Source organism: Phyllobates terribilis, unplaced genomic scaffold (assembly GCF_046119375.1).
Source record: "Phyllobates terribilis strain yellow unplaced genomic scaffold, ASM4611937v1 Scaffold_9__5_contigs__length_417890890, whole genome shotgun sequence".
Classification (NCBI taxonomy): Eukaryota; Metazoa; Chordata; class Amphibia; order Anura; family Dendrobatidae; genus Phyllobates; species Phyllobates terribilis.
Genome location: NW_027362769.1, coordinates 226550477 through 226566379, shown reverse-complemented (window position 1 = coordinate 226566379; position 15903 = coordinate 226550477). Strand labels below are relative to the sequence as shown.

Sequence of the window (15903 nt, the reverse complement as noted above, 5' to 3'; positions counted from 1 at the left end):
TGGTGGCCTAACACCTTGCATTGTTAATGCTTGTATGATGGAAGCAAAGCAGAACTTTGGGATCCTGAAAAAGGGAGAAAAAAAGCCAGCAAAACTTGATTTTTTTGTCTGCAGCTTTTTTACTGCCAAGAGATCAGGTTTTGGCTGCAGAAAAAAAGCAGCAAAAAGGCAATTTGTGAACATAGCCTAAAATATTTCCCCTCTACTCTTTACATAGCTCTATCTGGTGCTCTGCTTACATATTTATCTGTATGCTCTTATGACAGCTCACTGATCGCTCATTGACCTGCCTCCTATTTTACATAATGCATCTAGTAGTGCGGGGCTAGATAAAATAGAAGGCAGGTCAGTGAAGGCACAGTGAGCTGTCAGCAGGATTGTGCTTAGTAAACCACATACACTGACAGGTGGGTGCCATTACACCGAGTGAAATGATACCTTGGTTGATGAATTCCGTGCAGTGGTTCTTTTATAATCTTTATTTTCAGTTCTGCCATAATGATATGCTCGTGCTCTAGGGCAGGACTTTGGGGAGGGGCTGTAACTGGTGCTCTCATTATGCATTCCTATCTCTGGCCTCTGACAGGTCACAGTGCTTTCAGGGACCTGCCTCCTCTATTTTAAATATTGCCTTTGTAACTTCGGTACCAAAGAAAAATTTACATGTCCCAAAATGGGCGCCGCCGAACGCACAAGAGCAGTAGCATCTTTCAATTGTTGAGAGATACTACTGCGCAAGCACAGGCGCCGCACATGCGCAGTAGCATCTCTCGGCGAACGAGAAATGCTACTGCGCAAGCGCAGGGGCCATATTGCTGCAGGCAAATTTCTTTTTCCTCTAGCAAAATGGCGCTTGCTCGTGCGCTGTAGTATCTATTGCTTGCCGATGCTACTGCGCGGCGCCATATTGCTGCACCCAAATTCTTTCCTCAAGCAAAATGGCACCCGCGCAGTAGCATCTCTCAGCAACTGAAAGATACTACTGCGCATGCGGCGGCGCCCAGTTTAGGACATGTAAATTTTACTTTGGCACAGAAATTAGTATGGCAGTATGTAAAATAGTAGGAGGTCACTGAAAGCAGTGACCTGTCAGAAGCCAGACATAGGAATACATAATGAGAGCACCAGCTACAGCCCCTCCCCAAAGTCCCACCCCAAAGCACAAGCATATCAATATGACAGAACTGAAAATAAAGATTATAAAAGAACCACAGGACGGATTTCATCAACAAAGGTATCATTTTACTCAGTGTAATGTCACCCACCTGACAGTGTATGTAGTTTACTAAGCACAATCCTGATGACAGGTGCGCTTTAAGCTCAGTGCGGCACTAAAACACTCACTGAACGTTTTTTCATTTGCAACAGCACCAGAAAGTTTCCATCACGCATTACTTCAAATATGTAATAAAATAAAATTCTCTCAAATTTTTAAATGTATTTTTGGTCATTGAAACATTAAAACAAATGAATACATCTTGCCATAAAATGTGCTGAGCATTAATCACAAGCCGGCAATTTCTTCTGTTTTTTCAGCCCCCGGTCCCGGAGTTGTACATTTGGTAACATTCTAGGACAGCAGAAGTGCCAGCTACTCACAACCTGTGATAAAATTAGTCGACACCTGTCGAATTCCCATTTGTGCCAGTGTCCCAAAAATAATTTTCATTGACCTCCTCTTGGATTGCATCTGACAGACAATTGATGTGTGTACATTGTATTAAAGTGTGTACTGTACCTACACATAGGTCGCAGTTATTTTGAGGCTTAGAGCAGAAACTTTTTTTTTCATCCATCCAGCATGAGGTCAATATGACTTTGTGATCTCTTTTTGTTCCATTTTTTTTAGGGGGGCGGGAGAGATATGACCCAAAAAAAAACAGTAATTCTGCTGTTTTGATCCTTTTTTCCCTGTTTCAGGGTTTATTATACAAGTACTATATCATAAATATACATGTTAATTGTTTTTATTTTATTCGATTTTGTGATTCGCATTACGAGGGAGCGATTCAAACTTTTAGGCTAAGTGCCCACGATGCAGAAATGCTCCGGATTTTTCCTGAGCGTTTCTGCATCTCCCTGGCAGAAAAAACGCATGCGGAATGTACATGCGGATTGTACATGCGGATTGTACATGCGGATTGTACATGCGGATGTGAAGCGTTCTTCACATGCATTTCCGCATGCGAGTTGACAAGCACTTTCCAAGTGATTTTAGCATCACTTGGAAAGTGCTTGTCAACTTGGTCACACTATATAAATCCATGCAACCGGCATGGATTTATATAGTGTGACCCCAAAGAATGATTAAAAATAAAAAAATAAATCTATACTTACCTTCTGATGGCCCTCGCAGTCTTGCTTCCCTCCTTTCTCCCTTGCCAGCAGATCGCGGTACACTGAAGGACCTGCCGATGTCAGCATCGCGTGACCCCTCACATGACTATGACGTCAGCGCAGGTCCTTCAGTTCATCGCGAGCTGCCGGCAAGTGAAGACAAGGAGAGCGGGGGCCGCCAGAAGGTAAATATAACATATATTTTTTATTTTATTCTTTCTTTCACAGGTTCTATGGTATCCGGGTCCGGAGGAGTCTCCTCTCCTCTAGACCTGGGTACCATCCGCACATTGGAAAGCATGGAATGCGCATCTACATATACAGTGATGCGGAATCCATGCGTTCGAATGCAAGTCAATGGCAGCGAAAACGCAGCACTTCCGCAAAATAATTGGTAGTGCTGCGTTTTTTCCCGCAATGATAATCCGCAGCGGAAATTTCCGCAGCATGTGCACAGCACATGCGGATTATCATTGGGGAACATGGCAGGCCTTCTACCATGCGTTTTTTAAGCGTTTCTGCAGCGTTTTTGCCGCTGCAGAAACGCTTAAAAAACGCATTGTGGGCACACAGCCTAAGGGTATGGGCCCACGATGCAGAAATGAAGCAGAAAATTTCTGCAGCATTTCTGCATGTTCTTGGCAGTAAAAACGCTTGCGGATTTTGGACGCGTTTTTACATGCGGATTTGACTTGCGTTTTTCGAATGAATTGGGACCTCAAATCCGCATGCAGAAACGATCAAATAATGGACATGCTGCGGATTTTTCCGCAAGGAAAATCCGCAGCATGGGCACAGAACATGCGGATTATCATTGAGGATCATGGGGCACGGATTACAAGCGTTTACGCTGCGGAAATTCCGCAGTAAAAACGCATAGTGGGCACACAGCCTTAGGGTAAGTGCACACAACGCCGACTGACTTGCCAAGGTTTTCCTAAAAGCCGGCAGTCATTTTCTTGAAACGGCTTCGCTGTCGCCCTTGTCGTCGTTTTTTCGGAGGGTCTGTCGCCAGCGTCTTTACCCTACATGAGCATGTCACTTCTTTTAACAGCTTCAAGGTTTCTGAATTCTGAAGAAGTTAAAAAATGTGACATAAGACAGAAATGTGCAATGTCGTTTTTGACATTACTGTGCACTATGTTAATATTTTGCTGCACTTTTGAGGCACTATTTCAGGCAGATTAAAGGCGTTGTGTGCACGCTCATATATTTGTAAAAAAAAAAGAATCCAATCAGCTCCCTTGCCGGGTGCACGGCAACGCATCTCCAAAAAGGATGGCCAGCATACCACTGCATCAGCAACATATACTGTAAATTGGCAATGACAAAGACACAAAGACAACGTGTTTCTGACCTTTTTTTTGCTATATGTTTTATGCTGTATGCACACAGCAATGAAGAGGTTTTTAATTGTACCTAATAAACGCTTGGATTTTTACTGACGCAGCGGAGTGCTGGCAGTCTTTTTTGGATTACACACATACCCTTATATTTGTTAAAATGTATTTAATATTTTTCTATTTCTTAGGCCCTTAAGGACCTAAACCTTTAATTGAATGCTCAGCTTTACAATATAGCAATTATACTGGAAAATATACCATCCACTGTATAATTACCGATCACCTATGAAGCTGCATCAAGAAGTACTAATATAGCAGACACGGAGGACTATCCGTAGACCTCTGACATGCGACTGCAAAGCATTGGCACTGATCGATCACACCGCGGGGTTAGGGGGGAAAGTGGGAGATTGGTGTTGCCAAAGGGCTAATGTTTACATAAAGAATAAAAATAGTGTCTCCGAAGAGGACCTATGATTTTTACCATATCTTTGTGGATCTGTTTGCATCCTACAATGGGGCGCGTGGTATAACAGGGGCACAAGGAGATTACATTTTAACACATTGCGCTATTCCTGCTGTCAAAAGTAATGAAAATGTCAATGGACCCCCTTATAAAATGCAAAAGGAGGGTCCGTTCATCTATTTAAACGTGCTGCAGATTTTCCCTTTGCATTTGTAGGAGGAAAATTTGGGATTTCAGTAGCAGAAAACTAATGAATTAGCAAAGTAATTTTTTTTTGCTGATCACAAATTCTTATATGTATCCTATATACAGTTGAAACGCTATATAAAAAGACACATATAACATGTTTTTCTCAATATCTGACATGAAATCAGAATAAACCTTTCCCATTTTAGGTCAATTAGGATTACCATCATTTTTAATATTTGTCAAATGACAGAATAATGAGAGAGAGAGAATGTTTTAAGGCATTTTTATTACTTACTGTAAAGTCAAAAGTTTACATACACTAAGATTACTATGCCTTTAAACAATTCTGCACTGCCCATATGATGATGTCATGTGTTTGGAAGCTTCTGACAGTTTTATGGCAACATCTAAGTTAATTAGAGACACACTTGTGGATGTATTTTAATGCACACCTGAAACACACTGCTTCTTTGTGTAGCATCATGGGAAAGTCTAATGAAATCAGCCAAGATATCAGGAAGAGAATTGTGGACTTGCACAAGTCTGGCTCATCCTTGGGTACAATTTCAAGATAACCGAAGGTGCCTCGTTCATCTTAATCAATTATACGCAAGTACAAACAAGATGGGAATGTCCAGCCATCATATCGCTCAGGAAGGAGATGGGTTCTGTGTCCCAGAGATGAACGTGCTTTGGTCCGACATGTGCATATCAACCCAAGGACAAAAGCCAAAGACCTTGTGAAGATGATGGCGGAAGCTGGTAAGATTGTGTCAATATCCACAGTGAAACTAGTACTGTATCAACATGGGCTGAAAGGCCAGGAAGAAGCCATTACTCCAAACGAAAGATAAAAAAGCCAGATTATTGTTTGCAAATGCACACAGGAACAAAGACCTTAATTTTTGGAGACATTTCCTGTGGTCTGATGAAACTAAAATTGAACTTTTTGGGGATAATGACCATCGTTACGTTTGGAGGAAAAAGGGAGAAGCTTGGAAGCCTAAGAACACCATCCCAACTGTGAAACATGGGGCTGGCAGCATCATGTTGTGGGATTGTTTTGCTACACAAGGGACTGGTGCACTTCACAAAATAGATGGCATCATAAGAAAAGAAGATTATGTGGCAATACTGAGGCAATATCTCAAGACATCAGCCAGGAAGTTAAAGCTTGGGCGGAAATGGGTCTTCCAAATGGACAATGACCCGAAGCATACTGCCAAAATGATAAAGTGGCTTATGCATGACAAAGTCAATGTATTGGAGTGGCCATCACAAAGCCATGTTCTCAATCCTATTGAAAATTTATGGGCAAAGCTGAAAAGGCAAGGAGACCTACAAACCTGGATCAGTTACACCAGTTTTGTCAGGAGGAATGGGCCCAAATTCCAACCAACTATTGTGAGAAGCTTGTGGAAGGATATCCCAAAAGTTTGACCCAAGTCATTCAGTCTAAGGGCAATGCTACCAAATACTAATGGAATGTATGTAAACTTTTGACTTTGCAGTAAGTAATAAAAATGCCTTAAAACATTCTCTCTCTCTCATTATTCAGGCATTTAGCAAATCTTAAAAATTATGGTAATCCTAATTGACTTAAAATGGGAAAGGTTTATTCTGATTTCATGTCAGATATTGAGAAAAACATGTTATATGTATATGTAAACTTCTGGTTTCAACTGTATAAATCCACTTACTTTTGTGTTTCTTAGAAGACCGACAATTCTGTGACAGTAAATCAATCTGTATAATGAAGGAGATGGGTATTTTGGTTCTCAAGGACTATCCGGTACAGCAGAGAGCACACCATGAGCCCTAACAGATGCATACCTGATAAAACAAGTGACCCCCATATGGTAGACAGAAGATATCTGATATATGGAGAGAACAGGGAGCTATTATTTACTACCATGTACAGGAGGAGACAGCTGGAGAGTGGCCATCCTGAAAGAATTAAAAAGAACATAATCCCTTTTTATCAGTTTGATATACATTTGCAAATGACTCAAGATGCTATTCCTTGCTTGGCCAGATAATAGCAACTACAAGGGATACTGCGAATAAATGTGGATCTTATATATATATATATATATATTGCACAGGTGTTTAATGCAAACTTGCAAAATAAATATTTGGCCATAGCCTAAAACAAATCTATAACATCTACTTAAAAAGCAAAAACATGAAAATATTATTTCTGCCAGGAATCTGATAGAGTGCCGAGCGTTCTGGCGGACAGGCATTTATCTGAATGGTTACCTTATATTACATTTTCCATGTAGCGCCCTCTGCAGGGCAAATGTATTATTACATGGCGGCCATTCGTTTGACAGGACATATTTTTAAGGTATGTTGTTTGCATAGTTTTTGTGATGTTATTTGGCACAAATTTAATGGCCAAATGAACATCAAAAAACTGCTTCAAACCTGCTTGCAGCATACTGCCCATACATTTGAATGAGAAAATGTATCAGTGGTGCACGAGTGTTTTATTTTCAGCATGTTTTTTAAACTTAGAAAAAGTGTCATTCCAATTCTTTGGCACGTTTTTCAAGACAAAATTGCATTCAAATGAGTGTTTTTTTGCTGTGTTTTTTTATATTACTTGCCTTTTTGGCTGCAGTAATGCACCCCATGATAAAAAGATGCCCAAAAAAAACACATCAAAACTTTGTTCTTACAAAAAACATGTGTATTATTTTTAGGAGCAGTTTTAAGACATTAAACGATGGGGACGATCTTCATGAATAAATCCTTCAGGCCACGGTCCCACTATCAGTATTTGGTCAGTATGTTTTCTCAGGACTGGGAGCCAAAACCAGGAGTGGGTGATAAATGCAGAATTGGTGATTTGTTTCTATTATACCTTTTCTCTGATTGTTCCTCACCTGGTTTTGGCTCCCAGTCCTGAGAAAAAATACTGACCGAATACTGATAGTGGGGACATGGCCTTAAGATAAGGTCTGTTCTCCTGATTCACAGAATACAGACTGACATAAATTACTCCTATTTAGGGATCGTGAAAATTGAGGTTTTTTCCAGTCCGAGTGTGACCCGACAGAACATCGGTTAGCATTCGAATCAATGTTATTTTAGATGCCGGGCACGTGTTAGATTTTTCCCGTGGAATGTGTCGGTCCAAGGAAAACAATTTCTGCATGCCCAAGTTTGATCCTATATTCAGATCACACTCAGCCATGCAAGTCAATTAGTCTGTGGAAACCATCGAACGGCACTCTGATGACGTCTGAGTGCAGTTCGATAGCCACGTGCTCAAGAATGGAGAAGATTGAGACAATTTTTTCCCCACCTTCTCAATAGAGAGAATCCGATCATACTATGATCAACATGTCATTACAATAAACGGGCCGATTCTCTCGGATGAGAGAATGTATGGCCATGTGTACAAGCCCTTACAGCCACATGGGCCTTATATTCCCTGTCCTATTTTGTATGATGAAGGCCGGACAAAAACTCGGGCCAGACCTTAAAGACGCAAAAAAATATAGCGAGAATGTCTGCATCTAAAATATGTCATGCGCATATACCCTTAAAGGGACAAATGATAAATCAGTGGATATTGAACGCTGGGCACCCTAAAGTATAGGTAGCCTATTCAGCTTAAAGGAGTTGTCCAGTGAAAACAAGATATCACCTTTCCGCAGCATAAGTGATACCATATTGATTGGTGGGGGTTCAACCGCTGGCACTAGCACCGTTCGTAATGGCAGGGACATTTTGTCCCCATTACAATGGCTCGGCAGTGCGCATGCTCGACCGCTGCTCCACTCATTCCCGATGTGGCTGCTGAGTACCGTACTTGGCTTTTTCCAGCAGCCCCATAGATATATATACAGTACAGACCAAAAGTTTGGACATACCTTCTCATTTAAAGATTTTTCTCATCAAGAGAATGCCAAGAGTGTGCAAAGCAGTCATCAAAGCAAAAGGTGGCTACTTTGAAGAACCTAGAATATAAGACATATTTTCAGTTGTTTCACACTTTTTTGTCAAGTATATAATTCCACATGTGTTAATTCATAGTTTTGATGCCTTCAGTGTGAATGTACAATTTTCATAGTCATGAAAATATAGAAAAATCATTAAATGAGAAGGTGTGTCCAAACTTTTGGTCTGTACTGTATGTGTATAAAAATTCCCTATCAATGCGGTAACAATCACAATGCGAGGGCTACGTCTTGTGTTTACTGCGGGGTGATGGCAGCTATACGCTGACCGAGTATATAAGCCCTTAGGGATGCTCTAGCAATTGTGGAGATCACACAATGCTCTGTCAATAAGAAATTGAGTATGTAAATAACAATAGGTATAAAACAAAGGAAGAAGCTGTATAAGCTGAAAACAACTACTCACTAAAGTGATTACAGATATAAAGGGCAACGTAACAATATAGATGATAAAACCTATTGATCCACCTCAGGAAAGTGTCGTACTGTAAAGGAAATACATATAATTACTTTAAATTACATAAACTCTGTATCTGTACGATATCTATTGAGCTGCTTGTATGTTTTACATTTTAGTACTTATTTCTTAATATTTAAACTAGGACAAGCAAGTAGTCAGCGTACTCCAGAAAAAGAAAGAACTGCGAAACTCAAGATTGAGCAGAAAATTGGTCTAGCAAATGCAAGTATCCAGCAGGGCTGTGGAGTTGGAATCGGAGTCAGTATAAAATGGACCGACTCCAACTCCTAAAATATATAATAAATTGGGTGCAGTAGTTCAATGCAGTTTGTGCAGAATATTTTTTTCATAAGAATTTGGGAAAGTTATGAAATGTCCTATAAATGTCTGTCCTATTCCTGATCTAAGGGTCTAGACTTTTAGCTGAGATGAATCTGTGCTACAGTAAATTTATCACTTAAACATGAGCCGTGTATGAGGGAGTCAGAGTTGGAGTCGGTGTCATGGAAATTGAGGAGTCGGAGGTTTAGCTTTCTGACACCACAGCCCTGTATACAACACATAAGACACACTGAGACTGCTATATATACATCACATAGGAGACACAGGGACTGCTTTATGCACATCACATTGGATATGCCAAGACTGGGGTATATATCACATAGGAGCCACCGAGACTACTGTGTATATTTCACAAAGGATACAGTGAGACTGCTGATTGCATCACATAAGATACGCTGTGACTGCGGTTTATACATCACATAGTAGACGTTGAGACTGCTGTATATATATCACACAGGATGCACTGAGACTGCTGTATATATATAATTCTTAGGAAAAAATATTCCCCACAAACTGCATTGAACAACGGTACCCAATTTATTATGTATTTTAGGAGTCGCAGTTGGTCCATTTTATACCGACTCCACCAAAATGGACACCGACTCCATGACTCCGACTCCACAGCCCTGGTTGTATATACTGCAGTCTCAGTGTGTCCCTCATGATGTATATACTGCAGTCTTAGTGTGTCCTAAGTGATGTATGCACAGCAGTCTCAGTGTCTCCTATATGATGCATGCAGCAGTCTCAGTGTCTCCTATATGATGCATGCAGCAGTCTCAGTGTCTCCTATATGATGCATGCAGCAGTCTCAGTGTCTCCTATATGATGCATGCAGCAGTCTCAGTGTCTCCTATATGATGCATGCAGCAGTCTCAGTGTCTCCTATATGATGCATGCAGCAGTCTCAGTGTCTCCTATATGATGCATGCAGCAGTCTCAGTGTCTCCTATATGATGCATGCAGCAGTCTCAGTGTCTCCTATATGATGCATGCAGCAGTCTCAGTGTCTCCTATATGATGCATGCAGAAGTCTCAGTGTCTCCTATATGATGCATGCAGAAGTCTCAGTGTCTCCTATATGATGTATGCAGAAGTCTCAGTGTCTCCTATACAGTAGACCTCTCATTGCTTAGGTTCTATAAATGTTTCATGAGCAGCGATGAATTTCCCACTTTGAGGAGACACACAATGAAATATACATCTGTTTGGAACAACGTACTGCTGCGAGTTCTTTTCAAAACTTATCGCAGAGAGTCGAATGCGCTCCAGCCAGACACAAACCTGGAGCAGCTGTGAGTAGCAACATCATCCGTACCATTTAACAGACGCACCAAAGAGAAACAGTTCCAGCAGGGTAATTTTCAAGTTGATAATTTTGTACGGCCCACAAATGATGTTATAAATATCCAAATGGCCCTTTATAGAAAAAAGGTTCCCGATCCCTGGATTAAGGCACGGTAAATCCAGTGTTTTGTTATCAGAGTTGTGAGAACCCCCTAATCTAAGTTGGAAATGTCTCCATAAATTCTCTATTCCATATTCTCATGTCTCAGATAGGACAGAAAATACAATCATATGTTTCCTCCCACACCGGGAATTTGTACGTGTTACCTGAGTGATATATTTCGGAGCACTTTACTCGGAGGCCCTCTCTCCTTAATCCATATCCCATTATCACATCTGTCAGTCTTTGTGACCTAACATGACACTAAGATCACAGAAAGGAAATCAACACGATGTGTACAGTTGTCATTTCTCACGTCTTTGAATTTGTAAACATAGAAATGTCACCACTTGAACATTTTTAAAAATATATTTATAAACAGAACAAACAATATACAAATTATATGTAAACACACATCTACAATGCATAATCTGCAACATACAGAGAATACAAGAGCAAACACAGAGAACCAATCCTACAATTAGAGGGATCATAAAGGACACAGTTGATGTCATTTTTTTAAACCTATGCCAGTATAAGACTGCCTGGTCACATTAAAGTATTACATACATTTGCTCTATTTATTTATTTTACTCACTTATATAGCGCCATTAATTCCACAGCACTTTACAGACATTATCTGCACTGTCCCTATTGGGGCTCACAATCTAGATTCCCTATCAGTATGTCTTTAGACTGTGGGAGGAAACCGGAGAACCTGGAGGAAACCCACACAAACATGGGGAGAACGTACAAACTCCTTGCAGATGTTGTCCTTGGTGGGATTTGAACCCAGGACACCAGCACTGCTGTGCTAACAACCACTGAGCCACATCATGACATCAAAGGGTTCGTCGGACAGTCTAATGTGCATGGAAGCCCTGGGAAAACTAATTATTAGGGAAAATATCAATTCAGCATGTCTGACTTCGGACTCCCTGAGACTATATGACTTCCTGTTCATATATTATGATATTTTTAACCACATCAGGCTTCTAAAGCTGTGAAGGGGTCTTATCATTCTTCAGATGGCTTCCAAGTTCATATATGACATTTAGGCTAAGTGCCCACGATGCAGAAATGACGCGGAGCGTTTCTGCATCTCCCTGGCAGAAAAAACGCATGCGGATTTTACATGAGTTTTTCCTGCCAGGTAGAAGCGTTTGTGAAGCGTTTTTAACATGTGATTTCGCATGTGGGTTGTCAAGCGCTTTTCCAAGCGATTTTAGCATCACTTGGAAAAGTGGTTGACAACTTGGTCACACTATATAAATCCATGCAACCGGAATGGATTTATGTTGTGTGACCAAGTTACGATGCTGCAAATGCAGAATCAATAGTTAAAAAAAAGAATAAAAATGTTGAAAAATAAAAAAAAAAACATTATACTTACCTTCCGATGGCCCCCAGTCTCCTGTACGGTGCGTCCGGTGTCTTCGGCGGCTCACGGTGCTCTAAAAAGGACCTTCCGTGACGTCATTTAGTCATGTGACAGGTCACGAGACCGCCGACGTCAGCGGTCGCGTGACCTGTCACATGACTAAATTACGTCATGGAGGGTCCTTTAACCACCGCGAGCAACCGATGAGCCAGCAACGCCGCCGGGAGCAGACAGGGGCCATCAGAAGGTAAGTATATGTTTTTTTTTATTTTAATTCTTTTTTTAACTACAGGTACTATGGTACCCGGGTGTGGAGGAGAGTCTCCTATTCTCCAGACCCGGGTATCATCCGCGCATTGAAATGCATAATATCAGCATGTGCACGTGTAGTCATGCGGTCCAATGCAAGTCAATGGCGGCGATTTCCCCACAATTCTGCACAATTAATGGTAGTGCTGCGGATTTTTCCACAATGATTATCATTAGGAAACATGGCAGACAACTTAACATGCGTTTTTGCAACGGAAATGGTGACGCGGAAACGCATTAAATCCACATCATGGGCATGCAGCCTTAAAAAAAAAAAAAAAAAAAAAAGATGCTGGAAGCAAATCCACCACAAAAATGACTAGAAAGATGACAAAAAAAAATGCTTTTGAATAAAACGCCACATCTTTTGCTTCAAAAACTATGTGGGTGTCCACAATCTATAAGATGCCATGTGCACATAGTCTAAGGTTGTGTCCACACGTTGCAGATTTGGTGTGTTTTTGCCATGTAGATTTGCTAGCAAAGTGAATGAGAAACCTGAGTATTTTTGACTTGCTGATTTGGTGCAGAAAATAATCTATTCTCTGTGCGTTTTTGCCAGTGGTTTTCACCCATTAAATGCACTAAAAAAAAGGAGACAAAAAAACGCAATGGTTTTGAGGCTGCGTTTTCCTGCCAAGAGATGCAGAAACGGTGCAGAAATTTTTGCACGTAAAATACTCAATGTGTGCACATAGCCTTCGAAGAAATACTTGTAAACCATGCAGCACATATCTAAGGTTTATAGGGCCATACTCTATGATTTCATAATGGATTCTAATGGAATAAGACCAAAATAAAAGGTGCCGTGCTCCATCAGGTCATGTATTATAGAGCAATTCTCCTCTAGGAGGATAGATCCTAAAGAAGACTCTACCCCTAAGGTCACATTTATACGTTCAGTATTTACATCAATATTTGTAAGCCAAAACCAGGAGTTGGTGAAATATACAGAAGTGGTGACGTGTTTCTATTATACTTTTCCTCTGACTGCTCCACTCCTGGTTTTGGCTTACAAATACTGATGTAAAATACTGACCAAATACTGAACGTGTCCTAATACAGGGCCTATGCACTATATGACGGCACATGGAGTGGCTCTGCCGTGTGTATGAAGGCAGAATATCATACAAAGGAGCACAGCACCATTTTCAGTTTTCATTGACTTCTTGAGGAAAAAATCTCGTGTGCAGGTCCGAAGTGCGATCCAGCGCACAGCGCGACACAGCAGAGGACGCCCTAACGTCAGCACATGGCTTTCAGGTACGTTCACACGGGACTGATCGGCTCCCATAAGAGTTGTGGATACACTTTGGATTGACCCCAGTTGTCACTATTTTCATTGCAATACCTGCTACCATTTTTTTTTTCTGCAGAACGCGAATGACATTTTGAAAATGGTGAAATACAAATAAATGAGATCTTCAAAACCCCAATCGCATGTTGTGGTGAAAAAAAATACAGACGTAAATGAAAGCAAATCTGCAGGGTGCGCAGTCTTGTGAGGATTTTGGTTGCAGATTTCACGCTATTTAGAACTTTGTAATGGGGTAAGGTGGAATCTGTAGCAAAATCCGCAGAGGAAATTCTCTGCAACGTGTGAACATGGCCTAATGGTGCATGTACATTAGTAAATGATTACAGAATGAGTGTTGGCGGATTATTGCGATGTGTAATCATGCCTGCTCGTCGGGTGAGAGGATTGTGGTTGTTTATGCTGGCAAATAAAAATCCTGATAATCGGCAGCACATCACTCCATGTAATCACGTCTTGTGCTGCCGAGAACATGATGCGGTATAGGGGCAGAACGACGGTATGGGCGACCATTCTGTCCCCATCATTGCTTGCCGCCGTGAACGTCGCCTGACGATCAGCGCTCGCTAACGGTTTACCGACAGCCATGTCTGACCAGACCATACGCTGCGGATGAATGTAGGAGCTGCATGGCTGAAGACGACGCGTTTCAAGGTCAGCACTGACCAAATATATCACAATATATGTGATAGCACTATGAGGGGCAATGGTGGACTGGCAGCAAAATCTCAGGAAGGGGAAAATATGGCTGCTGCACCACATAAGACATGTAGACGGGCCCGGGCCACACAGGTCTGTCACCAGGACACACACAGTACATGTATGTGGGAGCCCTGAGGCATGCTGGGAGTTGTAGTCCATAGGAAGGTATAGGCAGCTGTGTGTTGCTGGGTTCATATACTACTGTGTTGGTGTTGTGGATTTTTTTTTAAATAACTTTACTTGTAGTGAACAAAGTGGACAGCACTACACTATTATGTACGGTGACTGGCAGGTCACAGGCTGGGCACACTGTTACCACACGTCAGTCATTACCTGAGGGTCAGCTCTCCGGCTCTGCTCCTGCCTTTTCTTCCTCCTCTTGTCTCTTTAGCCTGGAATCTGCGCTTGCTGCCATGCGCAGGAAGCTCCGCCTCCTCCGGCCCCGCCCACCCGCAAATAGGAGGCGAAGTGAGCAGGAGCGGGACGAAAAGGAAGTATCCCTGGGTATCTGAGCGCTGCAAGGTGGATGCTCAGCCAGAGAGGGAAAGGCAGCGTCTGAGAATGGTTGTCCCCGTGTCCCGCTCTCACACAGCCGGCTCCTGCTACCCATGGCTCCCTCCTAGCGCCGGCATTGTACATTCTGGCAACGTGTGAGAGCTGTGGTGCATAGGTGTTACCCATAGCAACCGCAGGGGTCCTGGAAATCCTGAGAGCTGTCGTGCATAGGGATTACTCATAGCAACCGCAGGGATCCTGGAAGCCCCTCACATGGAAATGGCAGCTGCAATCTGCTAGCTAAGGGCAATAAGTCCACCTCATACCTGCACTTCCCAAACTTGCAAAAAGTAAAAAAAAAAAAATGGTGCAAAGTTTCGATTTCATCCAAAGTTGTCAGGAAGAAGCGCGGATTTATTCAGCGTTACACCAGAAAATGGCCCCAGTATGCGCATACTCATCGGAGACCTCCAGCGCCCGGTCACATTGTGCGATCGCACCACAGTTTTGTTTTTTATTTTTCCAAGATAGGGTTAAAACGGCCATGTTTTTAGCCTGGATTTTTGAAAAAATTGCAGCAAAAGCTATTTAAAAAAATCACAGTGTGATCACATGGAGCATACCTTTGTATGTGGCATTTTTAAAGTGTCCTTTAAATCCTTTCCGACATGTCAAATTTCTATTTTTGCACTTGAGGCCACGGCCCCACTATCAGTATTCGGTCAGTATGTTTTCTCAGGAGTGGAAGCCAAAACCAGGAGTGGGTGATAAATGCAGAATTGGTGACTTGTTTCTATTAGGCTGTCTTCCCACTATGCTTTTTTTAAGGGTTTCCGCAGCGGCAATTCCGCCGCAAACGCTTAAAAAACGCATGGTAGAAGGCCTGCCATGTCCCCAATGATAATTGTGCACATGCTGCTTAAATTTCCGCTGCAGATTATCATTGCGGGACAATCCGCTGCACAACCAATTATTTTGCGGAATTGCGGCGTTTTCGCCGCCATTGACTTGCATTGGATCGCTTAATATCTGCATGACTACATGTGCACATGCGGATATTAAGCGTTTCAATGTGCGGATGGTACCCGGGTCTGGAGAAGAGGAGACTCTCCTTCAGACCCGGGTACCATAGTACCTGTAAAAAAA

At 41.9% G+C, this 15903-nt stretch overlaps 1 protein-coding gene across 2 annotated transcripts in view; it reads right to left on the bottom strand.

Moving 5' to 3' along the window:
• MRTFB (myocardin related transcription factor B) overlaps window positions 1-14726 on the bottom strand; it is a 322168-nt gene extending 307442 nt beyond the window's left edge. Inside the window, exons 1-2 of one of the 2 annotated variants that reach the window (XM_073647702.1) lie at window positions 14596-14666; window positions 8220-8306 (exon numbers count right to left, since the gene is read on the bottom strand). The gene's annotated coding sequence lies outside the window, so the exon portion shown is untranslated. Of the gene's footprint in view, window positions 1-8219; window positions 8307-14595 lie in introns of both variants that reach the window. The other variant, XM_073647701.1, reaches the window with a different exon arrangement.
• Between the last annotated feature and the right edge of the window lie 1177 nt (window positions 14727-15903).